This window comes from Meriones unguiculatus, chromosome 3, assembly GCF_030254825.1.
Source record: "Meriones unguiculatus strain TT.TT164.6M chromosome 3, Bangor_MerUng_6.1, whole genome shotgun sequence".
In the NCBI taxonomy this organism is placed as follows: Eukaryota; Metazoa; Chordata; class Mammalia; order Rodentia; family Muridae; genus Meriones; species Meriones unguiculatus.
The window spans coordinates 12,045,373-12,071,429 of NC_083351.1; the positions used below are offsets into that span (position 1 = coordinate 12,045,373).

The 26,057-nt window shown below is 53.0% G+C and overlaps 1 protein-coding gene and 1 long non-coding RNA gene across 3 annotated transcripts in view; one reads left to right on the forward strand and one right to left on the reverse strand.

Moving 5' to 3' along the window:
• Window positions 1–26,057, forward strand: part of Igsf21 (immunoglobin superfamily member 21) — a 206,354-nt gene that overhangs the window by 107,704 nt on the left and 72,593 nt on the right. The window lies entirely within an intron of this gene.
• LOC132652722 (uncharacterized) lies at window positions 1,493–25,971 on the reverse strand. Its single transcript, XR_009590293.1, has 3 exons — window positions 25,789–25,971; window positions 15,398–15,578; window positions 1,493–1,866 (listed from the first exon to the last, which is right to left on the reverse strand). It is a non-coding gene; the product is annotated as an uncharacterized LOC132652722 (long non-coding RNA).

Sequence of the window (26,057 nt, forward strand, 5' to 3'; positions counted from 1 at the left end):
CATTGGACACCTGCTGCTGTGCTTAAATGATGGCTCCACTCAGCCAGACTCTTATTATAGTAGTTTCTCCCAATGGGGACATTGTCCTCTTCTTTTGCAGAATGAGGTCAAATTCTCCAAGTGGGTTTTCTCTACCTCCATGAGGTCAGTAGGCGGAGACATTCTCCAAGCAAAGCTTCCAGAAGCATTAGTCGTAAACCCTGGAGCGTAGCACCACTGTGGCGTTTATGTTTTTCTCTGTGTATCAGGGGAAGGAGCACACCAGAGGCGACCATGGACTTGACCCAGCTGCAGAGGTGGTCAGTATCTAAGCAGGGGCTGAGTCTGGGTGTTTCATGTGCCTTCTGTGCCATGTAGTAACTTTCAAATGTCTCCTTCCTCAGAAAGGCCAGTGGTGCAAACAGCTGGGGGAGCTCCTTAGGGTAAAGTGTCTCCCCTGGTGACATCCACTGAGACCCGAGGTAAGAGAGAAAGGGTCTAATCCACCTCAGCCACCTTCTCACCCTGCCTACTTATTTTCTCTTCCTGAACCCCAGACTTCTCCTTTAGAAGGAGCTAAGGATGCCAGTTCCACATGGCTGTCAGAGGACATGATGAAACCAGAGGAGGACACTGGGAAATCCTCATGGTGGGCCTAGGAACAGGGCAGGGGACAACAGAGCCCCTCTGCGGCCCAGCCCCTCACACCCCACGTGCTAAGGCTGGTCAGCATACTCTGCGTCTCAGCAGCTGTGCTAAAGCATCTCACGTGTCACCTTTAAGCTTGGAAACCACCCGCCGCCTCTGGTGCTGCTGCTGTCATGGTTCATGTCTTTCTGACCTGCCTGGTGCCGGTGGGCACTGGAGCTAGACGGATGGTCTCCAGGCCTCTGCTCTGTCCTTGGGTCAAATCCTCCATGAATCACAGTGTGACCCTTCATCAAAAATGCTTTTCTCCCCACACCACCCTTCACTGTGCAGGAGTAAGGCCTAGGGACTTGATTTCTCTGCCTTAGGGTGCAGCTAAACATCCTCAGACTCTTAGGCAGAGACTCCAGGAGCCACAGCAAAGCCAAGCTTCCCCAAGTCACTTAGCCAGCCTCACAGCACCAGATAGCCTTAAATGGGCTTCTTAAGGGAGTGGTGGTACACACCCATCATCCCAGCATTCTGCAAGCTGAGGCTGGAGGATCTCAAGCTCAAGGCCAGCCTGGGCTACACATTAAGGTCTCAAAAAGGGCAGGGGCTTCTGATGTTTGCCCCAAATTGAATTGAGCGGGTGTGGGAGAGAGAAAGCTGTCCTTGGGGACAGAGCCAGGTCCCAGGACCATCAGAAGCTGTGTGGGCCTTGCCCAACTGTTTGGCCTGCTCAGGGAGCTGCGGGCTGCATCCTACTGCCCTGTCATTATCCGTGGACTCTCAGAGGTGGTTCAATAAAGAGAATTTTAAAGCCTTTTAATACTTCACAGGGAGGCTACCCTTTGCCAAAGTACCAATTAAAGAGGCAGGCAGTTCAACATGACTTTATTACCCACATTCTGTCTGGAGGGGTGCCTCAGACAATGAAGGCCCCAAGACACCTCCCCCTCCTATTCCAACAGGGACTGCCTGAGTAGTCCCAGGGGCTTGCCTTCACCTGTGTTTCATGGAGAGCAAGGGACACTCCCTTGGGGGTATCCCTGCCACAGAGAGAACAATATCACGGTATTGCAGAACCCGAACTCAGAGACTCTTTCTGAGCAGAAGTCATCAGCCAGGTGCGGGAGGGTGGAGGAGGTGAGGCATGTGGGCCAAACAAAGCTCAGATGGGGGAACTGAAGGCCAGGTCTGTCCAAGCAGCCATTCTTCTGGCAGGTGGCCTCAGGATTTCTGCTCTCAACTCCAAGGCTAAAAAGTGGAGAAAGGAGTCAGGCACATTCAGGCATGCCACACTTGTGAGGCAGACAGCATCTGCACTCAAAACTTCCCTCCTAGCTTCCCCTGAGGTGCTCTCTCTCTCTCTCTCTCTCTCTCTCTCTCTCTCTCTCTCTCTCCCTGTCTCCCTTTCCCCCTCCCTCTCTGTGCACTCAGGCATCATATCTAGGCCTCCCACCCAGCCTGGCCTAGCTTGGACCTGTCTCTTATTGGCTGTCTCCATCCTTCCTGTTCAAGTAGATGCCATTGAAACGATATCCCCCCCCCAAAAAAAAATAGGACTGTCTGTTGCATGGTCTCCCCAGGTTTGGCTGATGGTCTGAGGGTTCCTCAGTGACCATCAAATAGGCTGTTGCCTGCACCTTGCTCAACACAGATGGTGTCTCATGGTGTCACCTCATTCTAGGGTCTTCATAATAGACCCTAGAGTGTGTCTAGAACACAGTGGTCACTCAGTTACGTGTCTCTCCACCCAGCCAATCATCCTTTTACATATCCATGTGCCCATATATCCATTCATCTGCCCACCCATCTATTCATCCACCTATCCTTCCAACCACTCACTCACCCAGCCAGCCAGCCAGCCAGCCATCTATCTTCCTACATACCTATCCATCTCCCCACCCACTCAGGCATCCTTCCACGCATTCACTTACTTCGCCATCCTTCTATTCACCTTTCTACATATCCACGCATCTATCCATTTGCCCCTTCATCTACCCATTCTTTTATAGCCATCCATCCATCTGCCCACCACTTATTCATCTATCTGTCCATGCACACATACATGCATCTGTCCATCCACCCACTCATCCTTCTACCCACACATGTCTAGCACCCATTTTTGAGCATGGCTCCTTCCACTGTGCTCTTAGTACTGTGACTGGAACTTTGCAGAGACCAGAGAGTTAGCTCATGCCATTCATCAGCTTTTAAGCTTCATCAGTCCCCTCCAGTGACCCCAGGGAAAGTGACAGAGTAGGTCCTGCCCAGACCTGTACTTCCTTCCAGTCCTTCCTTCAGTAGAGAAGTGAGTGGAGGGTTGGGAAGATGGCTCTGTTGGTGACGTGCTTGTTATGCAAGCCTGAGGAGCTGTGTTTAGATTCCTGGCTGTAAAGCTGGGTACCGCACTGGTACCACCCTCAGAGTGGCCCCAGAGCTGTCCATGGTGCTTCCCGCTCTCACAGTTCACAGAGGAGCAGACACCACCAGCTGGCGCCCTGCGGCTCCCTCCAGGAGTGAGGGCCTGCCTGGCCTGTCGGATCTGTCCCTTGCAGAAGCCTCTCCTCACTGACTGCTTGCCCTTTCTCCTCGCATCTGTCTGCCAGGTGTCTGGGAGGGGGAGGCTGCCGCAGCCAAGCACTAACTTCCTAAAAAGTCCAGTCACATCCCCACTCCTTCAGCCCCTCAGAATAGCAGGGAGATGGAACCCAGTCCCCCTGTCCTGAACTTGGGGCCAGCAGAGACATCCTCTCCCTTGGCTCTGCTGCTAAGGTTTCTGCCAAGAAGGGGCTTGCTAGCCATCTCTGTCTCTGCCACTCGTCTCAGTGGCTTCTCTCTGCTCTTGGTAATATTGGATTAGCCCACTTTCTTGAAAGCTGATTTTCTATTTGCATAATCCTCCCCTCTTGGAGTTGCAAGGCCCTCAGTGATAAGCTGATGGGCCAGGGCAGTCAAGCAAATTATACTGTTGATTCTGAACAGTCGTTCAAAGGGGAAGAAGGTTTTTTTTTTTTTAAAGAAGTCATACATATTATTTTTAATCTTCATACTCCTTGTGACCAGTAGTGACATTCGCAGGTGGGATGCCTTTGCCTGAGCCTCCTGGAATGCAGCCCTCTTCACCAAACCACAGCAGGAGAGATCAAAGTCAGAGCTAAGGAGGGACTGACTTCCCACGGAGCAACTGCGCAAAAATTTGCATGGGAAAGCCCCTTGGAATGACAGGGCCTTTCATTTTATATAGAGATTAAACACTCCCATCCATCATTGGCCTGTAACACACTGGTTGCTGCTAGGACAGGCACTGTTTGAGTGTGTGTGTGTGTGTGTGTGTGTGTGTGTGTGTGTGTGTGTGTTGTGGGGGGGCAGGGTGGAGACAGCTATGTCAAGTTCTGGCTGAGGTTGAACCAGCTGACACTGGCTTCCCTGATGCCCGACTAACAGCTCAGTTCCCATCAACAAACCTGCACACTGGCCCACTGGGTGCCACAGAGCTTTTCACTGACCACCTACTATGTGCCAGTCCCCACCACACCACCAAGAGGTACTTGCTGTGGGTCACTGATGACAACAGATCGGGGGAGCACCCAAGAGGCTGCGCCTCCCAGCTTCTGTGGGGAGAGGGGCTCTTCTTTTGGACCAGCATTGGACTTAGAACCTCCCTCCCCTCTCCAGGTTTCTCTTCTGTGCAGCCCCCAACACCCACTGCTCCTCTCCCACTCACTTAAAAGTGAGAAATGCGGGCCTAGGGAGAAACCTCAGTTGCTGTGTCCCACCTTCTTCTCAGCCCCGCTTAATTTCTGTTTAAGTTTTTATTTTTTATTTTTTTCATTCTGTAGCCCAGGCTGACTTTGGACTCAAGGCATTCCCCCTGCCTCAGCTTTCTGAGTGCTGATACTACAGGTACAAACCAGCAGGCTCATTTTGTCTTGCCTGACTGAGGGATGCAGTGTGTCACGGAGGCTCAGTGAGCAGGACAGGTGAGGTGGTCTCTAGGTTTTGTGCATCTAGTGACCTTGACCTTGATGCTTTGGGTAAAGCCGGGGAGGATGACAGAAGGCACCAGACTGGGAAAGGGGAAGCCCAGCAGAGCCTCTGTTTCCCCACATGTAAAATGAAAGGCCCTGTGTAAGACCCTTTGAGACTAGTGCTTTTCTATGAGGGAGGTGTGAAGCATGGGATAGCCTAGACTGTGCTGCGTCCTGGAGCCTGTGTTCATGCCTGTGAAGACCTGGAGCCCATCCATGAGAAGCATCAAGCATGCACCATGTGCAAGCAAAAGCCACACTGGGTACCCAATAGATAACTCACCGTCATCTCTCCCCCGGAGCGTCGTTCCCAGGGATGTGTCCTGCAGCCCTAGTCCACTAGATCAGGGCAGTCCTCTGAGTTCCTCGTGGGCAGAGCATGCAAGAAGCCAGGCCCAGCTCCACAGCCCTCCCTCCCCTCTGCCTCTGCTGGGTCCCTTTGACAGCAGGTAAAACACTAATAAATAGTGAAAGAGAGGGAAATGACTGTGGCCACTGAGCCTCTGGGTGAATAAATAAAAGAGTGAAAGGAGAAAAGATCGCCCCAGGTTGGGTGCCTGCCAGATTGCCTGGAGGCCATCGGGTGAACGATGCCCGAGTACTGCAAGCGTGTGCTTGGGTCCTGCCTGCCCACGTAGGTTGGCACCTTAAGGGCTGAGTTGGGACCACTCTGGGCCTCTGTGTGAACTGAGCAGATCCACACCCAGACCATGATGACAGGATTAGAGAAAAGGATCTACAAGATTCATTCGAAGCAGACAGCGAGCGAACACACACTAGGTGCCAATTATAAGCTAGCATTCTACCCTGTCCCGGGACTGTGGCACAGAAGTGGGGATGCTCAAAACTGTGGCCACCTGAGAGGACAATGAAGAGCAGAGAGGGCGAGGACATGGTGCCCACTCATCCCTTGGTGACAGTTTACTTGTATCTGCCCTTCCTCTCCTCAGAACCTTCTGCATTCCAGCTGCCTTTGTGCCCCTCATTGAGGACTTTTCTCTTGACAGGACAGCGAGGGACTGGTACTGTGTGTGTGTGTGTGTGTGTACTCTGTATATGAGTGTGTGTATGTGAATATATGGATATGTGTTCATATGTGTGCTAGAAAGGAGTTGTCTACCCATTCCTGGGCAGGGGGAGGGGGCCAATGGAGAAATAGGACTCAGAGGGGGGGGGTTGGCGGGGAAAGCGAAGAGACAGGGCCTCTGGATGTTACAGATGGGGAAGGGTACCTACAGGAAGTTCCCTGAAACAGCAGGGAGAGATGGTACCTGGCTGCAGACTCGGTGTGAACACCAGATGCCAGCTCTGTCACAGGCTAGGTATGTGTGATTGCCCAGGCCCTTCCATCTATACTCCCATCTTCTTCCTTCTCTGGTGCTGCAAGAACCTCCGTCTCCCCCCAGCACTGATAGCCGGATGTTTTAGAGAAGCCTCTGGAAGGTGCTTGGCCCATGGAGCATTCTTAGCCATTGTAGCCTTTCCTGCTGGGGCTGTAGGAGCAAAGTGGGTGGGCAAAGGTCCAGGATGGGCACGGGGGTGGGGGGAGTGGATCCTCAGGAATAAATCTTCAGTGTCATCTTAGAAGGGCTTCCTGTTGATATCAAGGGAGAGGGCAGGTGGCCAGTCCAGTCCAGAGGCCCAAGACCAACCAGGAGCCAAAAGACCCAGGGATGCTGGCAAAATGGCCAGGCTCCTCAAAACTATGTCATGGTCACCATGGAGACTCATCTTGGCCTTGGCCAGTAGTCCTGTCCACCTGTGTGAGGGAGGTATCGGTGCTGAGGACTCCATGGGGTCCTTTGTGTTGAGGACAAGAGCAGCCTGACGGAACCCAGTGCCACCTCCTCATTCATACATGATGATCCATCGGCCAGAGCAGAGAGCGGGGCCCCTGCACTGTCTCACCTCACCCTACCCGTGCTCTCCTCTATTCCACACCAAGCTCATGAGAACAGCAAGTGCTTCTGGGGACCTTGGGCAGTTATGTGAGGTGACACATGACAGCATTGTGGCTGGCTGGGAAGGCACACCTCTTAGATGTCAGGAGATGGAACAGGAAGAAGAGAAGGAAAGTGAGTTGGGGAGGAAAGGAAATTGTAGGGAGGACTAGTGAGGAGCGGGGGGGAGGAGAGAGAGGAAAAGGAGACGGGAGAGAAGATGGGGAGAGGAGGAAGAAAGAAGAGAGATGAAAAGGGGAGGGATGAGGGAGAGGGAGGGAGGAAGAGGAAAGGAAAGAGGAGGGAGAACCAGCAGCAGCAGCCAGAGGCCTTCTCCTGTGGACTTGGAAGGCACAGGCAAGAAGGGCTGGGGTGGGTCTGTCTGAGGAGGGGCTTCTGATGATTCCCCTGGCCTCAGAGACAGAGATCTGGGCAACAGCAATGTATTCGGGATGTGATCCAGGGAGAGCTGTGAGAGAGACCAGATGAAGGGTGGGAAGTGAAGGCCACCAGGCAGGAGTGGCTGCTAAGCCTGGGGAGAAGAGGCTGAGTCCCTGAGAAGCCTGGTCAGAGATGCTCCAACTTCAGGACACCTAAAGGTCATCCCAGCAGGCCTGCTAAAGAGCATTCCAGAACTTGCCTCCAGAGAGTCTGACCCAGTGGACCTAGGAACCCAGGTGCTTGCACTGATGCTCCATCACACTCCCAGCTCAGACCCTGCCAGGTAATGAGGACCCAGGGGCCACACTGACCCCGCCTCTGGGAGGCCCTGCCAGCTGCTGGCTGTCCCCACTCCCGTTAGCTGAGGAGAGCTGCTGGGATGTTTGCCTCCAGTGTCAGACCTGTGTAGGGCTGAGAGCAGGAGAGCAGTCCTGTGCCTGGCCCAGCTTGAGTCCTGTCACTACCAGTGACCTGTGCGATTTAGGTCAAGCCCTTACAGCCTCTCTAAGCCTCCATTTCCTCATCCTTAAGACAGAAATAATTCTGAGAGAAAAGTCATTCTGCGAACTTCAGGAGAGCAGCCTTGTGGGCATGCCCAGCACATAGTGGGTGCACAATAAAACCACACACACACACCTCTTGTTGAATTTGCTGGGTTTTCATCTCAGGTGCAGTCAGTTTTGCTACTGAGTAGATCAAACACACACACACACACACACACACACACACACACACACACAGAGAGAGAGAGTATTTTTAAAAATTAATTTGAAAGTGTAGGTTCCAGTCCCCTTGGGGCCTGCCTATCGAGACTACTCAAAGCCTCCACACAAAACCAGGGTGTGTGTGTGGGGGGGACACTCTCAGCTCTCCCTGCCTGCCCATCCCCCTTGACTCCAGCACACTCTTTTCTCTTTCCCCTCTCCTCTTTCTCCAGTTAAACAAAGCCACCCAGCCGGGCAGGTCACCTGACAGGGCTGCATGCAATCTCTAAGTGGGGACAGCAACTCGTCAGACAGAGCGCTTCACGATTGCTGGGGATGAAACTATTTTCTTTTCAATCTCCCCTGAAAAGTGACAGATAATAACCGGCCTTGGAGATTGTAATATTATTAGGGCCCAAAATAAAAGAAACCCCCTTAAATGCTTCCTCTCACACAGAGAGGCCAAATCGCTCCTCCACTCATTCAAATAAAGCGATTGTTTTCCTGCTCGTAATCTTAAATTCTGAGAACTGGGGGAGGAACCCCCCCACCCCACTGAGGGAATGCTCCATTTCCCCTGCTCCTAGCATATTCCTTGGGGGTCCACCATCTCTGCCTCCCACCAGTGTGTGTTAAGACCCACAACTCAAGCAGGAAGGAATTTTTGGACCACCTGTGGTCTGCCTGCTCCTGCGCAAACCCCTCCAGCACACAGAAAGCGCCCAACTAGCATCCACAGCCATTTTTTAGTGAGGATATTGTATGGCACATGTGGGCCATGCTGCTGCTGTTGGGTGCTGTGGACCATGCCTTGGTTTTCCTAGCTGTGAAATGGGCAGAGAGAGCATGAGCAGAGCCCTTCTGGGATCTCCTGACAGAGCAGGAGAAGACAAGGAGGGGAAGATCATACCTAAACAGAGGGTCAGAAGTCTGTGGACCTGGTCACCTTTTACTCCAGGGACAGACGGGAGATTCAACTGCAGCAGGAGGCTCTGTGCTAATAGAAACTGTAAACTGAAGCCATCTCTTCCTAGGTCCTGAGTTCCAGAGGGTTCTGGGAGCAGCCTACCTCCTCCATACCTCTCTCTGATCAGCTGTGACACACAGTCTTTCTCCTCCTTTGCTCAACAGACAGGGAAGCTGTTCAGAGGACCTCGAAGCAGGAGTGACTCTGTGACAGATGTCTTGTGCACGCCAGCAAATGTGGTCGCCACTGACATACATCACAACTTCTCCACTACTTTTTACCAGCCTGAACCTTTTCCTATAACCTGGAAACCCCAGATGCTTGGGTGGGAGGCAGGGGTGTATTTGATAGCAAACTGAGCCCAACAGGAAGCAATTGATGTCAGAGCCAGCCTGGTGCTGGGAGGTTTTTCTTGGTCTCTATTTATCTCACTTATGCTGCTGTCCAGACATGGGGCTGCAGAAATATTAGTGTAGGCAATTATGGATTATGTCTTTCTCTCTCTCCTCTCTCTCCTCGTGTGTGTGTGTGTGTGTGTGTGTGTGTGTGTGTGTGTGTGTGTGTGTGTGTGAACAAGCCCCCTTGGTGTAGGATGTGGCCTGAGTCCTGGCTCTCTGGGTTCCGGATGTGGCTGTGACTTGGCATGTCTGGGAAGGTTCTCACTTGCATGCCACTTCCTTCTTCCCCCTGCAAGCTGTACTCCTGTCCTCTCTCACACACATGTTGATTCTCCATGTTTAAGATCAGTGCTGCCTAACTGCCCCTTTCCCTGCCGGCTTCCCTGAAGGTCAGGGGTCCATCGTGCCTGCCATCTACACACTCACTGCCCCCTCCCCCCGACAGGCTGCTGGCTGAATCCTGTACTCTTCACACAGATTTGCTGGCGCCAGATCCACACAGCCAGGGAGATCAAAACGCAACCCCGTCCTCCCCCTCCCCCTGCATCCTCCTCTTCCTAAAGCTTCGAGACTGGCAGGCACTGAGGCCACCAGCCAATCAGCTATGTCCAAGACCTGGACATTCCCTGGCATTTCTTATAGCAGAGTTCTCCACCAAACCTGGGAGATGAAGAGCCGGAGGGAGGAGAGAGCATTAAGAATTTCACGGAGCCTGATTGGGGACTGGAGCCCCTTTATTATAGGCTATGCAGTCTTCGTGGAGATGACCCTGAAATGTATCTTATGGTCTCTACAGTAGCATGGTATTATAAGTCAATGCTACTGACAATGGGCTGTGTGCCAAAGCCTGGTCTAAGCAGTTTGTGTGACCCGAATCCTTCAATGCTCTCAACACCCCAGTTAGGTGGCTGCTGCTATTCTTACTGGACAGACAAAGGAACTGGAACTTAAAGAGGTTAAGTAAGTTGTTCCAGGCCACACAGCCAGTCTACAATGAGCCAGGAGCTCATCCCAGGCAGCTGGACTCTAGAACCCAGATTCTTGACCACCCATGTGTCATTATCTGTTGCCATGGCAATGCTGTGCAGCAGATGCCTGCGGAGCCTCCTAGGCAGGCAGCAGTAGCAATGGGTGCTTTGTGCTCACGCGTCTGGGGGGATGCCGGGGCAGCTGTGTTCACTCACTGTTAGCTAACCCAGGCTGGCCTTGCAGGGAGCTCAGCAGCGGCTCAGCCCTGTCCCCTGTCGGCCTCCAGCAGGCAGCTCAACAGGTGTTGTATCAGAAACCTGTGTGCGGTCTTTGAAGCCTGAGTGAGGTCTGGTGCCCTCTGATCTCGTCTGCCTTCGGGCCAGAGCATGTTCTATAGCCAGCCACTAATGCAGTCAGAAAGGAGATGGTGGCTCTGAGAGTGGACAGGGAGAGTTGAAAAGTTGGAGCTGGGCCTCGATTCTCAATATCGTGAAGGGTCTCTGCTCTTTTAGTTGTGCAAGTTCTGGGCCCTCCTGGATCCCCCAGCTATGCAGCCATAGACCCCACCTTTTTTTTTTTTTTTACTTTTAAGTACTTTTATTTTTTTTTTAATTTTTCATCAATTACACTTTATTCATTCTGCATCCCCCCATAAGCCCCTCCCTCCTTCCCTCCCAATCCTACCCTCCCTCCTCCCTCTGCATGCATGCCACTCCCCAAGTCCACTGATAGGAGAGGTTCTCCTCTCCTTTCTGATCTTAGTCTATCAGTTCACATCAAAAGTGGGTGCATTGTCCTCTACTATGGCCTGGTAAGGCTGCTCCCCCCCAGGGGGAGGTGATCAAAGAGCAGGCCAATCAGATTATGTCAGAGGCAGTCCCTCTTCCCATTACTATGTAACCCCACCTTTGACAAATTCCCAACTGACCCCCTCATGAGCACAGAATCAGCACTACCTTCTACCTTGCCCCAGCTCCACCTAGGACTGAGACCCTTCTGGGCCTGCTCTTCCTCCTTTCCCCAATGACAGGTGCTTCAGGAAGAGAGGGGGCAAGTGTGGAGAAGGAGGCCCGAGGTTCCTTCCGAAAGCAGGGAGGAAAGACAGTCAACAAGGAGGGGCAGGGACACCAGACTCCACAGCTGGCCCTGTGATGCCCGCAGGCCTCAGGGTCTCTGGGAACAGCATCAAGGGGTCAGTAACCAGTCTGTTTTTGAGGCCCTGAGGGTCAGAATGGGAACAGCTGATCCTTGGGCCTGGTACCTGAGATCCAGGGAGCTGTAGCCCAGGCCCCAGGACCACCAGCTGCTCGTGGAAAGGCGATTTGAAAGCCATCATTGCAACTATCCCTATAGTATCTACAACAGCAGGTGACATGGCTTCGGTCAACACTGTGGGACCCTAGGGTTCAGATGGCAACTCTGTGCCTCCCAGGAGGACATGGCTGACTGGCTGCAGACAGAAGCTGTGGGGCAGGAGAGCCTCCTTCATTTTACCAGCTTCTGGGTACAATTCTGGCTCTGTGCCCAGCTCGTGGTAGGTGCTTGAAGCAATGGGCCACAAGCAGGATGGATGAGATGGCCTCTCTCCCCACCTGCTGGTAGTTTAAAATGGGGCCTACCCTGTCCTACTATATACCGAGTTTTGGTAGGTCTGAATAGACCAAGAAAAGCCAGGGTGCTAGCGGGGCACACCGCTGAGTGTATCTGTAAGGGTGCTTCCAGAGAAGAGTAGTGGAGGACCGGAAGGCCCACCCTGGATATGGGAAGGCCCACCCCATGGCCTGGGGTCCCCAAATGAACACAAAGGGAGAAAGGAGAAGCCAGCTGACCACAAACGTTCTCTCTTCTTCCTGATCTGTGAGCCAGCAGCTTCCTGTTCCTGCTGCCACAGACCCAGGCAGCTCTGGCTGCCATGCCTTCCACACCCCCAAACCAGTAGCAACACAGACCTTTCCTCCCCTAAGCTGCTTTTTGTTAGGTATTGCTCACTGTGACAGGAAAAGTGAGTGACAGCTATGATGACCCACGCCCAGGCCTTATTCTATAGACCTGTACTGGTCATCTTTGGATGACCCAGGAGGACACGTAGTGCTGCACCTAGTCAGGAGCCCATCTAGCCCTTGGCAGTCTGTTCCTCAGTAACTTCTGCCCACTGGTATGCACACACCAGCAGGCACACGCTGGCATGCTCACACCAGCATGCATAACCAGGTAGCCTGAATGCTATTAATAGGGCTCCTTGGGACTCACTTTCCTCATACATATGCTGACGGATTTTCCAACATTCTAGGAGATTCACTTTGGTCCTCTGAACTCACATATTATGGGTAGGAGGAGAAACCTACTTACATCTCTCTTCATCATCCCTGCCCTCTACACACACACACACACACACACACACACATACACACACACACGTGTAGCCATGCACACACGTACACACAATACTAATGCACTTCCCAAACCCTGGATTGTCTAAGAAAGAGGGGCAGAGGACAGAGCATCCTCTGCCACCTGTGCCCTGCCTCAGTTCTGTCTATACACACACTCCATACACCCCAGGATGGTAGATACCTTTTTCTCCCCAACACACAGAGGGCCTACTAGCCCATACACAGCTCTGGCATGTGTCTCCACCATGAAGAAGGGCCAGGCTGGACTCCACTCATGGCTGCTTAGAATCCACTGATGAGTTCACATCAGCGTCTGGCCACAGTGATGGGGATGCCATTGTCAGCCACACCGGAAACAGGCTGAACCTGGTGACAGTGGCTTTCCCTCTTGCCTGCCATGCAGAACCCAGGCCCCTTCACTCCATGTCTGTCAGATTTCAAAAGGGAAAGAAACTGCCCCCAACTGGTGCCATCAACGCTGTCAGTCACTGATCCCTGTGATAGGCTGTGTGTGGATTTGATCCCCCAGAAGCCGTCCTGCCAGTCGTGCCTCATTGTCCTGCTGAGGCCTGGAGGAAAGCAGGACCTGTGTCATCTTGGAACATTACATCTCAAAGAAGCCAGAGTATGGGAACAAGGGGTCTCTGTGGTCCAGACACTGAGGGCTGGGTCCTCATCCAGTCAGAGACAGCGGGTGAACCTCCATGGGCTCCCAGGCAGTCTGTTAGCTAGCTCAGAAACTTGTCTCCATCCCCGAACCCCTGACAGTGATGAAGCTTTGCCTTTACACCACAGAGCCTGTCACTTCAGTGTCACTCTCTCTGCTTCATGGAGATGTAGGACTAAGGTAACCAACTCATGACAGCTTGTCTGGACTTTTTCTATATTTGCTTAGAAGGCTCCTGGATGAATGAGTAGCTTGCTGCAGTTTGAGCTCTTTCTTTCTCTTTCTCTGTCTCTCTCTCTCTGTACATATATATATATATGTGTGTGTGTGTGTGTGTGTATACATATATACACATATGTGTGGAATCACGCATCTGGAGGCCAGAGGTCGATACTGGGCTCTTCCTCACTTGCTGTCCACCTTATTTTTATTTACTTGTGCATTTGTATATGGAGAGGCATGTTTGTGCCGTGGTGTGCTTTCAGAAGTCAGAGGACAACCCTTGGGAGTCAGTCCTCTCCTTCTCCCCTGGGATCCATGGTCAAGCTCAAACTATCATAACTGTACACACAGCCCCTTTATTTCCTGAGCCATCTCTCCAGCCCTCCACCTCACGCTGAGAGGCAGGGTTCACACTGGACCTGGAGCTCATTGATGCAGCTAGACTGCCTAGTCAGCAAGCTCTCAGCCATGAAGCCTTAGTTGAAGCCCGTGACCCCTGTGTTGCACTAAGATGGTTCTGTCCCCTCGGGCTGTGGACAGGTGTCCAGAAGTCACTGTAAGATTTCCCAGGTCACTAGTAACCCTGAACAGTTCGGCAAGTGGCTAGGGTGGCAGAGGGCATCTGGAGAGAGAGTGATGTCCGAAGACTTTCCCTCTGGTGTGTGGACAGATGTCTGTTCACTCCAGGCAGGGTGCAGACCAAAGAAACAAAATTCCAACTAAGTCCAGTTTAGTGAACCAGCAAGAGCTAATGGTGTTACTTTCAGGAACATGCCTCCTGCATTACCAAAGAGCCTACTCCCACATGCAAGGCTCCTCAACAAAGTTGCATCCCGGAGCTCCCTGTGTGACTTGCAGGAGTTCATCACAAGAGTCCCTTCTCTATAGCAATTGCTCCTGCTGAAATAACCTTGGGGTGGAGTCTTGGAATCTTGTAAGTTTTGGGAGCCTCCTGAGACTTGTGAGTTTCCTTGACTTCTGGGCCTTAAGGAAATACAGCCACATAAAGAGGCTATGGGGAAGATATGGGGGGGGGACATTGTGAAAGGTGGGGCTCTCTGGCTGCATCTTCCTGCCACATGACCACAGTCTTAACATGTTCACCTACAAATAATCAGATCCTATTTCTGAGAACAGAGGCTGTGCAAAGAATCCTGTGTGTGGTCACCTCCCTAGAGGTCACTCTTGCTGCTCATGTCCTGACAACGTTGCTATTCTACACCTGTGTGACCAGGCTAGCTCATTTCTGAAGCTTCTGGCATGGGGTGAGTGATCCGGAGGACACTGAACTTCAGTGAGAAGAGACACCCCACTGCAGTCCTCCCAGTTCTTGTCAGTCTTGCCTGACTCTCCTGAGGTGGGGAGGGTCTCCTTACCCTCTCCAGCCCAGAGCTGGACTCTGGCCACACTTGAGCCTGCAGGTCTCACCTGGCTTTTTAGACATTTACTGACATTCCTTTGTGGACAGTGATATGCAGAACTACCCAGTACCACAGGACTACCCGCTCATGCCCAGGTGGGAGCTGCCGTCTGCTCCTGGCTAGGCGTTCCTGACCCCACTGCTCCTCATAGTTCCTTCCGCTCTAAGAGCTAAGGAGGTCAGTAATCTAATCAGATCAGCCAGGCCTCTGCTCTAAACTTCCCTGGGTCTCCTCCAACCTCATCCAAGCCTTGAGGAACTCATGTGATCCTTGTGAGTCCAGGCATCACAAAACTATTTCTACCATCCAGCTCAGTACGGCCTCTCTGCAGACAACTGTGTCCTATGGCAGGAACTTCACAGCTCCTCTTATCATCATTCTCCCCCCTAGCTCCCCAGGTCCCCCTTACTGCACAGGCTTTACTGAAAACAAACCCAGGTTCCTGAAACAGAACCCTCAGACCATCGCCTAGCTTCTATTTTAGGCTTGCTTCCAATTAGGGAGGCCACTAGGTGTTCCCTTTGCCTGTGGGCCTCAGAGGGCTGGAGGCATGCCTGGAGTCTCGTCAGTTCCCGAAGCCAGAGGTCACACAAGCTGGGGACTGTGGACCACAAAGTTTGCCCTTGCCTTACCTTGGGAAGGGGGGCTGCCACACCCTGCTTTACAGATGGAAAGCTTGAAGCTCCCTGTGCGGGTGCCTGGTCTGAATCTCTCATCAGGTCCCCCAGAAAGTGGATCCAAGGCTACATGACTCCAGATCATTCACTCCTGGTGTCTTCTCCCAAGTCATTATGTCCTTGCAGTCCTGGCTCTCTGGGAACAAGCAAACAAAACCTATCAGATCTATAATGAAAAGCAAATGGTTTCTTTCTTTTATTTTTTTTCCTGGTTTTAATAATACTAGGTGTTTGTTCAAAGCCAGGTAAAGATTTTTTTTTAATATACTGAGTGATTGTTATTGGACAGCCTTCTTGTAATAAGAACTGGCATCAAACTATTCAGCCCTCTCTCCCCTTGCTCAGCAGAGGGACAGTGGGAATTCTGTGTACCCCTCACAAAGCTCGGTGTACCTCTCATGAAGACTCAAGCTGGGAGCCATGTCCACTGTGGACTACAGGACAAGAGTCACCCTCAGGGCTCTGGTAGGAAGTCGGGCCTCTGGGGGAGACCCAGCTCCATAATTAATGCACATTTGTTTCTCTTGAGACAAGTTCCCACAAGGCCCTTCTCAAAGATGATTCAGCCTGGGCTGGGCAGGTGGCTCAGCTGGTAAATCGTGAGGACCTGACTTTGAATTGTTAGAACCCAAGCAAAGATCTGCATGTGGTGATGCGCCCCTGTGACCTCAGTGATGGCAAGATGGGGGATGGGAGATGGAGACAGGCAGATCCCTGGAGGCATGCTGGTCAACCAGTCCAGCCTACCTGGTGAAGCTGCAGACCAGCAGAGACCCTGACTCACTAAACAAGACAGGCTGGCCCGAGGAATGACTCCCAAAGTTGGCCTCTGTCCTCCACATTGCATTCACGAATATACAGGCACCCACACTCATACCCATACTCTCACACTTACACACTCACACACATACACACGCTCACACCCACACCCACACTCCCATACTCACACACACTCACACATATACTCATACACACAGACACACACATATACTTGAAAGTGGCCCTTGAGGTTTTTGCAATTCCTTGTGATAGTTATGCAAATGTCACCTCAAAAAGAAAAAGAAAAAAAAAAGGCTCACGAATGGACTGTGAACTCTAGACTGTGGCATCTATACAGACTTAGGAGCCAATCAAACTGATGTAGGCGGTTTACCAGGCACTGGACCCAGTGAGTGAGGCAGGTGGAGGCCAGGAGACACAGAGACCAGAGCAATCCACAGGGTTTGGTATCGGTGCAGAGGCCAGGTGACAGGCACGTGGCGGCTGGCTTTTCAGTTCCTCATGATCTTCTGGACTTTGGACATACTGCGTGGGGAGCAGAGAGCAGCGAGCAGCGACCAAAACACAAAGTCGTAGGACCTTACCCAGGGCTCAGTGCCTCAGTTCTGCCTCTGTGCAGTGCAGAATGCATGCCTGTCCCAGGGCCATCCCTAGGACTCCAGAGGACTTCAGTCCCTGCCTCCTTTCCCCAGCTCTTGGCCCTTTCCCCAGCCACTCACTTTGATGTGCTCACCCATCCATGCCAAATGAGGACACAGCCCCTTCCCTACCCAATATGCTTCTTCCATCTTCTTTAATTTGATTAATTGTTCATCTCCTCCCACTACAACACAGGCTTCAAAAGAAGACAGGCCTCACAGCCACCCCCCTTGCTCCTAAAACAGTCTCTGGCGAAGAGTAGAACCCCAAAGACATCCCTGCTGAATGAGCAATAATAAGTGAGCACGACCAGCCCGGTCCAGTGTGTCCCCCAACTGTAGATGTCTGCCACCCAACTTTTCTACAGCAGGTAGGATGAGAACTCAGAGGATCCACTGAACAAATAAGGGAACCGAGGCTATGAGGTGGAATGGAAATGACCCAGCGTGCCCTGCCAGCGGCTGAACAGAGATGGGGGCCCAGATCCCCCAGCGATCACATTGGGACTCCTTCCTCCCTAGCAGGCTGCTGAGCTTGTGTTAAAGGACCCGTGCCCGGAAGCAGCCAGCAGATGGACAGGCGGACGGGCTCCACTTGGCTGAGCTGCCTGCGATGCCGTGTTAATTACGCAGGGAGGGCGATGCCAGCCAACACTGTCTGCAGTGTAGCTGCCCTGGCAAAGCACGTGCACCGGCTGGCGAGGGCTGCTGACAGCCACAGCCATGGGCCTGCTGGCGGCCGGACCTGCTGACATGGCTCAACCGTTTGCGGCACCACTGAGCGTGGGGACCCAGGCGCATTGTCACAACCAGGATCCTCCCAAGGGACTGGCGCCCTTCCTGATGGCACCAGTCAGACTGATCGGCCCGAGCCAGGCAGCTGTCCTACAGTGACAGTGTCCATGCAGGTGTGTTTTCAAATAGGGTGGCCCAGGGCTCCGGGGCATGAGCGCTGGAATGATGTAGGTATGTCACGGCAGGGCTTCCTGACACAGATCCTGGACTACATAGGACCCAGCCAGGCCACTGTGCCCAGCACCTACCCAGACTGTTCCCGAGATCTGAAGATCTAATTAGCAGCCCCAGAGGAGACCCGGAAAATGGTCTCTTTCCGAAGCTCTGGGCACTAGTTTGAGATCCACCATGTATCTAGCAGGCAGGGGACCCTTCAATACCCCTGGACTCTGATGCCCTGCTTCACACTTTTGGTGGCTCCCCGTCCTCACTCAGTGGAATGAACACTACCAACCCATGCCACATCCCACGGCTGACAGCGGGATCCTGACACTACCTGACACACAGAATCCAGAGCACCCTCTGGTGCTCCAGGTTGTGCTCCTCCCACCCCTGCAAGGCAGGGAGATGTGCGATCTAAAAATGCATGGTCACGTGGGAGAGCAAACACGACCCCACTCCGCTCTGCAGGGTGAATCAGGGCCTCGTCGTGGCTGCTGCAACTCAGATTTCCTGTGTGGCCCTGGTGATCGTGCTGCCCTCTCAAGTCCAAGGGCCCAGTCTCAGTCCTGTGGCATCTTTCCTGCCTCTGGCTTCCTGTTGGCTAGCCTTGCAATGGGGAGGAAGGTGCCAGGAGGCGATGTGGGACCCTGTGTATCTGGTGAAGTTTGGGGGCTCAGGTGGCCTTGCCTAGGTGTGGAAGGTGTGAGGACAACCAATCTGATGCTCTTGAACTCTTGCGGAAACCCTCTGGCAGCCATCAGACCTTTACACACCGTGCCCCAGTTGATACCTTCGGTTCTTCCTCCCTGAGTCACAGAACAAGGAGGGTATATTGCTGCTGGATTTGCCACTGTGTGGGGGCACACTCACCATGTGCCACAAACATGCATGCACCTACCCCACTCCCCTTAAAAAGCACAAACACTTACACACATCACCGCCACCTCCTCCTCCACCCCTACCAGACACATCCTACCAGACCCCAGAATGTGGGCTTTCACATTTGTGCACGTGCCCACCCACATAAGCTGGCTGCCACCCCCACCCACCCCAGCACAAGGAAACTGGCAGCCACTCTGCACTCCTTCCCTCTTCTCATCGCCACTCCTCCCAACCCCCCGAGTCCTGTCCCCGAGCGCCTGTCGGCCATCATACCATAACCAGATGAGACAAGGCAATTTATGATACCAGCTGTCTCTGTCAACACCGGATCTCCCACACACGCCAGGGAAGCCAATCACCCAGCCCAGCCTTGCCAGGAGCGGGAGCGCACAGGGGTGGCACAGCAGGGTAGAGTCAGTACTTAGGGAAGTGGGTGGCCTTTGACTTTAGAGCTTTTCTTTTCTTTTTCACTTCTCTTCCTTGGCTATCACACACCCTCCCTCATCCCTGTATCTGTGGCCATAGCTCCCCACAAGGGTAGAGATCAGGTGGGCAGGAGCTTTAGAGGAAGAGCCATCCAGGGTTGCCATGGCAACAAGACCACCACAAACTCCATGCCCTCCCAAACCCAGAGGACCATAAAGCAATGTCCCCTGGCTCGCCTCCACATCCAGGCTTCTCACTCCCTTCCCGAGCATCTTTTCCCAGGTTGCCCTACCCTAAAACACCTGTCCCTTTCTTGGCCATGGCCCTGGCCCAATTCCCCTCCCCAAGGCCTTCCTATAGAATCTTCAGAGTCAGACCCATGTTCAAATGTCCACCTCACCTTGTGCTAGCCAGGTGGCCTGAGCAGGTGGCATGCCCTCTCTGGAGTTTGGGCTTCTATGGAGTTTGGGCTAGTATTCCTCTCATGCTAGACTCTGTTACAGAATTTGCGTGCACAGCCCCCTGCCACACCCCCTCCACTCACACTCCACCCCCAGCACACACAGAGGACAGGACCAGCTTCGTGTTGGTGCCCTGCTGGAGGAGTCAGGAAATGCAGAGCTGGACAGATGAGAAGCCAGTCCCTCACTGTCCACCTCTGCTCGGCTAGTTTCCTCAGCACAAACCCAGCCTAGCAGGCAAGACACTAACCTTAGACACCCCGGGACTTGGGCTGCAGCCCTCAGTCCAGCTTTACCTGAGCGGTCCTCTGATGAAGCTTGGTTCAGATGATGTCATCTTGAGTCCCTGCTCAGCTCTCTTGGTGTAAGCACTGAAGATGGTCGCTAAGGGCAGGGGCCCTGGAGAATCCATCCCTTCCTTTGCTGAGCTGTGTACTTATTTTGTAAGTGTACACTGAGGACCTCTGTCCTTGTCCCCATGCCAGACATACAGGGTTGAGTGGCACAAGGAAAGGACCGCTGGATTGCACTGTGGAAGTTCCTAGAATCAATTCTCTCTCTCTTATCTATTCTTCAAGACAGGGTTTCTCTGTGTAGCCTGGGCTGTGCTAGACCTGCTTTGTAATCCAGGCTGGCCTGGAACTCACAGAGAACCTCCTGCCTCTGCCTCCCTGAGTGCTGGGATTACAGGTGTGTGCCAGCGAACCTGGCTAGAATCACTTCTCATTGCCTTCCCCAGCGCAGTCTAGACCAGAATTGAAATTCCAGGTCAGTGACAGTGGCCACTTTCCTTCAAGTTTCACAAGTTTCTGCCTGTTTCTTTACAGCATTCAAGACGGGTCTCAGGTAGCTCCAACTCTCTTGCTGTGTTGAGGATGACCTTGAACTTCTCATCACCACCTGAGTGCTGGCATTATAGGTGTGCAGCCTGGGGCTTTTGGCACGCTCGGCACACTCTACCCCCTGAGGCCTAGAGCCGATCCGTGGTATAGTTTGGTTCTGCCTTCAGTCACTTGCCTTACATGATGGATGTTCTTTCTCACCCTCCAGGATGCTGGGAGGCCAGCCTCAGTCTTCCGCATTTGCTGGCAGGGAGTCTGAGTGGCCTTGCTGGGGACTTGAACCTGTGCCTGGCTAATGGAAGCTCCTAGGGACTATCTACATCTAATCAGTTCATTAAAGTTTGCCTTGCAAACCCTCCCTCGTGCCGCCCAGGACACGGAGACCTCAGCTGCTCCATTTCCAGGAGAGCGAATTCCTTCCCCGCTGGAGAGGAGTGGAGTAATGTAGGCAGGCAATTTAAACAGCTCCACAAACCCGCAGTTTCCACTCTCCGCCACTATTACACTTCCTGGCCGCAGCGGGATTGGCCCGTAAGTGGGATATCAAGTTTATTACAGCTATTTCCAACCTGTAATTGGTTTTGTGGAACACAAAGAGAAAAGCTGGGGGGAGGAGGGAGGTGATTCCCCCCCCATCTTTTTCGTCATTTTTTTTTTCTTATTACAGATGGTGGCATCTAGGGGTATTGGTGAGAAGGCTGAGGTTGAAGACTTATTTTGTGTTTTTTCTCAAATTAAAACGTTGCTGGCTGACCAGTGGCCCCTCCTGCTGCTGTCTGGACTGCATTCATTGGCCACTTGTAAATCCATTGTGCCTGGCCACGGCCTGCGTTGCTGGAGGTGGAGGGAGGGGTCTGGGGTGTGACAAGCTATGGTCAACTAGGGCTGGCTGTCTAGAGCCACACCACTGGGGCCATGCAAGTAGACAGAGGATTCAGAGGCTACAGGTCTCATTTCCCCCAGGGAACATTTAGGGAAACTGAGGCCTAGATTAGGAACAGTACAGAGACAACTTGTAGCTAAAAACTTGGGGGAACTTGGAGCAGAAAGATTGACAGGGTAGGGCATGAGGAAAACACCTTTTTAAAAGCACCTACTATGTGCCGGCTGCCCAACCCGGCCACACAACATTTCGGCTCCTTGGAAGCTAATAGTCGCTAACATATATTGAACATGTTTGCCTCTGTGTGGGTCTGTGCTTACAAGCAATGCTGAGCACACAGTAAGAACTCAGTGAGTGCTGGCCATGGTCAGTCCCCTGCACAGGACAGTACTCTCTGTCATTTCAGTTAGGCGTGTGTGAGGGTTAATCTTGATCGTCAGTGTAACTGGATTTAGGATCATCACGGAAACCCATCTCTGGGCATGCCTGCAAGAGAATGCCTAGGTGAGGCCACCCGGGGGTGAGGAGCAAGCACCATCCATGGGGTGGGGTCCCACGCTGAACAGGAAGAAAGCGAGCTGAGTGCCAGCACCCATCTCTCTCTGATTCCTGACTGCAGCTTCAATGTGATCAGCCACCTCCTGCTCCCACTTCCGTGTCTTCCCTACCCGTGAGCAAAAATAAGCCCTTCCTTCTTTATGGAGCTTCTTGGGTTTCTTACCACAGTGGCGAGAAAAGTAACTGAGTCTGAAAGCATTCAATGGGAGACTCTTCCTCGGGCAGGGAAGAAGCCACACACCCTGGTCCTCACTGGGGCTTGGCAACATGTACCAGTGACTTACCTGTCTCACAGCTGTCTGCCTGTCTGCCTGCCTGCCCATATGCCCCCTGTACCAGAGCTTCATGGGATGGGGTCTCAGAGCCTCCCTCCTTGGCTGCTTGGCTGTTCTGGGGTTGAGTCAGATCTGTGCCCTGTATCCTTCCCCGAGTCCACTCTCTCACCGCTGTCCTTCCGGTGCCTTGCCTGGGTTGTGCTATGCTTATTTCCAACCTTCCGGAGCTTCAGGCTTGCATAGGAGCCAGGCGTTCTCTAGCAACAACCAAGAGGGCGGAGAAGGACCAGGCCCCCTGCAAGCTTCTTCCCCTGAGCTGTAAGTTAAATCGGCCCTTCCCAGGCAACAGGTGAGGAAAGAAGATCAAAGAGGTGAACCTGCAGTTCAAGAGCTAGTGACAGACGTCATATATGTGACAGACTGGGGCTCAGGCTTGCTTCACATCCAATAGTCCTCCTAGATGGAAAGAACCAGTTTTGGGCTAAGCTGCCCTCACAGACCCAGCTGGGCCAACCAGTCTGTGACTGTGACAAAATGCCTGAGAAAACTTGAGTTTCAGGGAAGGAAGGGTTCACTTAGCTTACGGTTTTGGAGGTTTGGGGAAGATGTGGAGGGGGATATAGTGACAGAGCAAAGTCCCTCAGCTCATGGCAATCAGAGAGAAAGGGAAGGAGGGAGGGAAGAAGGGAAGGGTGAGAGAGGGGTAAGAGAGAGACCCAGTTATGGGCTGGTACCACCACAGGTAGGCCGGCTTTTCCCCTTAGTTAATCTTCTGGGGATTTCAGACTATGACCCTCACAGACACACCCAGAAGTGTGCCTCTTAGCCTCCTGGAAGCTCCTCAGTCCAGTCTAGATGAACCTCCATATCTTCTCCAAGAAGATGTTTTTTTGTTTTTTTTTTTTTTTGTTTTTGTTTTTGTTTTTTTTTCTGGTGGCCTTTCTCGCCCAGGCACTTCTCTGCACCTCCAGGAATTCGTGCCTGTCGCTGCAGGCTTACCCTCTCCATTCATGTCTCCTGAGCTCCGCCCCCACCAGGTCCTGAATGAAACGTGATGGGCTGTGTGTGCCACAGTCCCTGCTTTCCTTATGCCCGAGAACCGAAACTGTGCCTGTGTCTCGTACACTTCCCTCCCTTGCCCACGGCTTACAGCCCAGCCTCATCTCGGGACGTCTGACCAACAGGAGCCTCCTAGTGTGCATGCCGCCCCAGGGGAAAAGCTGTGCCTAGGAACTAGGGGTGAATGGTGCAAGCCTGGAATGCCAGTGATTCACCAGGCAGAGGCGCAGCTCACACTCGCAAGTTGGGAGGCCAGGCTGGGCTCCAGTAGTAAGTTTCAGCACTGCCAGAGACTGTCTCAAAAGAAAAAAAAAATGTAAATAAAACCAAAGAAAAGCAGGCTCGTCCTTGAGGCTCTCCTGCGCCTTGGCCTGCAGCAAGGATTTATAGTCCAGGTAATTCTTCCTTGCTTTATCTGGGATGTGGGGGTGTGAGGACGTGTGGGGGCTAGTGTATTTTCCTAGTCATAAAACCCTCAGTCCCGGCGAATAAATTTGAGGAGACAGTTTTACTGACAGATTTTTTTTTTCTCCGTTGTGTAATAAAAAAATAAAATGGAGTGAAATTTGAGATTGGGGAGATGAGGGCTGTGAGTTTTAGAAGGAGGTAAAAAGCTGTACCTAAAGGCAAGCAAGGCTGGGGCCAGGGGGCTGCTGGGGAGCCTGCCGCCCTTCCCATGCCGCAGCTGTTGGGCAAGGTGAGGCCAAGGAGCAGTCAGGCAACCTGGCTAGCCTGGTGGGTCAGTCCGGGAGTGCTGGGCCCTGGTGTAGGGTTTCAGCTGTGTCTTCAGTTGCAAAGTGGGCTGTCATCACCCATTGAACTGTCTTGCTAGGGCATAGGAGGGGCACACAGATGAGAGGTGGAAGGTTCTCCAACCTTGATATGTGTGTGTGTGGGGGGTACATTCATGTGTGCAGGTGTGTGTGTGTGTGTGTGTGTGTGTGTGTGTGTGTGTGTGTGTGTAGGCCAAAGGCCAACCTTGGATCATTCTTCAAGTACCTTCCATCTTGATTTTTAAACTGGCACTCGCTGATCAGGCTAGACTCTGTGACCAGAGTCGCCATCTTCCTGTCCCTGCCTCCTCGGTGCTGGGGTTACAATCGTGGACCGCCACACCCAGCTTTTTTACCATGCTCTGGGGATTAAGCTACCTTCTCATCCCAACATCAGTGTGAAGTGCTCTGAGGTGGCTCTTCGCCATCAAAAGGCTCAGTTACACGCTGGGACCCTCACGGTGACAACCTCATGTCCCCAGAACTTGCCATGTCCCCTGATAGAGAAGGGGGACATTGTCCAAATTGTCTCACACAGGCTAGAAAGGTAGCTCAGCCATTAAGGTCACTTGCCGTTCTTGTGAAGGACCTGCGTTCCTTTCCCAGCACTCTCATGGGAGCTCGCCACCATCTGTAACTCCAGGATCTAATGCCCTCCTCTGGCCGTCACGGGCACCGCATGCACATGCTGTACAGACATACCGAATGCTCAGATTCATCAAATAATAAAATAAGTAAAACTGTCTGCCAGTTGAGGGCCCTGGTTGAAGAGCTCCTTGGTGTGTCTAAGGGACCAAAACATTCTTGAAGGGTTGGGAAGAGGGGGACAGTGGACCACCTCAGGCAGGGCTATGAGTGTCCGTTTGTTCTGATTTGAATTCGGCTAAGCCACTTAGCCCCTCCCACCCTCAGACCCTGCCCCAGCCTGGCCTCTGTCCACTGCAGGGCCTGCGCTGGGTGAAGGCGCCAGCCTCAGAAGTATGCTGTGGGTGTCCCAAAAGGGTGTCCTTCCTGGGAAAGTGCCAGCAAGGCACCACATGCCAGCGAGATGCTGCCTCCTCTCTCTTCCTCCATGCTGCCATCCTACTCTGGGATCTGGGTCCTTTTGCAGAAAGGTGAGGGGAGACGTCAGACCACTGTCCTCAGGCTATACAGATAAGAACAAAACAGCCAGCCTCAGAGGGAAAATAATGAGCTAGATAGGTCTGGAGTGGCCATGGGAGGCAGACGGCCTTGGTGAAGGTTGAGAGGAAAACCAGCCAGGGAAAGTCCTACTTCTAATCCCACTCAGAGTTACAAAGACCACGAATGTATCAGCATCCTCTCACCTACCACTGGCACTCAGAGAGGTGTCCTTATTCTTGGTTGCTCCTAGTCTATGGGACAGGTAACAGATGTGGCCAGCGCATGGCACACAGCCGGTGCCCCATAGAAGCTGGCTGTTTGCACCAACTGGGTTTTCTAAACCACCCAGATGTAGCCTAAGTCAGCCTGGGCACAGACGAGCTCAGAGAGGCCAGTCTTCCAAGTCGGAGGGACAGGTGCCACACTCAGCGTTGTTGCTCCATCCTTGCCCCCCCCCCGGCAGCACCCCAACCCCTCCCCCGCTCCTACCCGAGGAGCCCGAGCTGCAGGGAGTTAATTCCACTTCTCCAGGTCCAGGCATGAGGCTGCCCGTAGCAGGCTGTTAGCGCGGAGCCCAGCTGAGCGGCGAGAGGCCGCAAGCTCTCGGTCTATAATAGAGTTGCTGAGACAAGCGGAAAACTGCAGCCGGGTAAACAGATAAATAATTGAAACAGTGACAACACATACCTTGCTGCTTTGTGGAGTAACGCTTTCATTAGCGGGAGGCAGCGGAGACCGGGCGCTCGCGTCGGGCCGCTGCTGCTGGGGAGCCCCCGACACTTGGGCCCTGCTCTTCATCAGCTGTGAACAGCAGGGCCCTGAGGCAGGCTGCCTGCGCCCCAGCCCTCCCCAGGCCCCATGCTCGCAGGTGGAATGGAGACCTGTGGCCTCCTCCTGTCCCAAGGGTGGCTACAGCGTCCCCTGCTGACAGACCCCTTCTGCCCATCCCTGGCTCA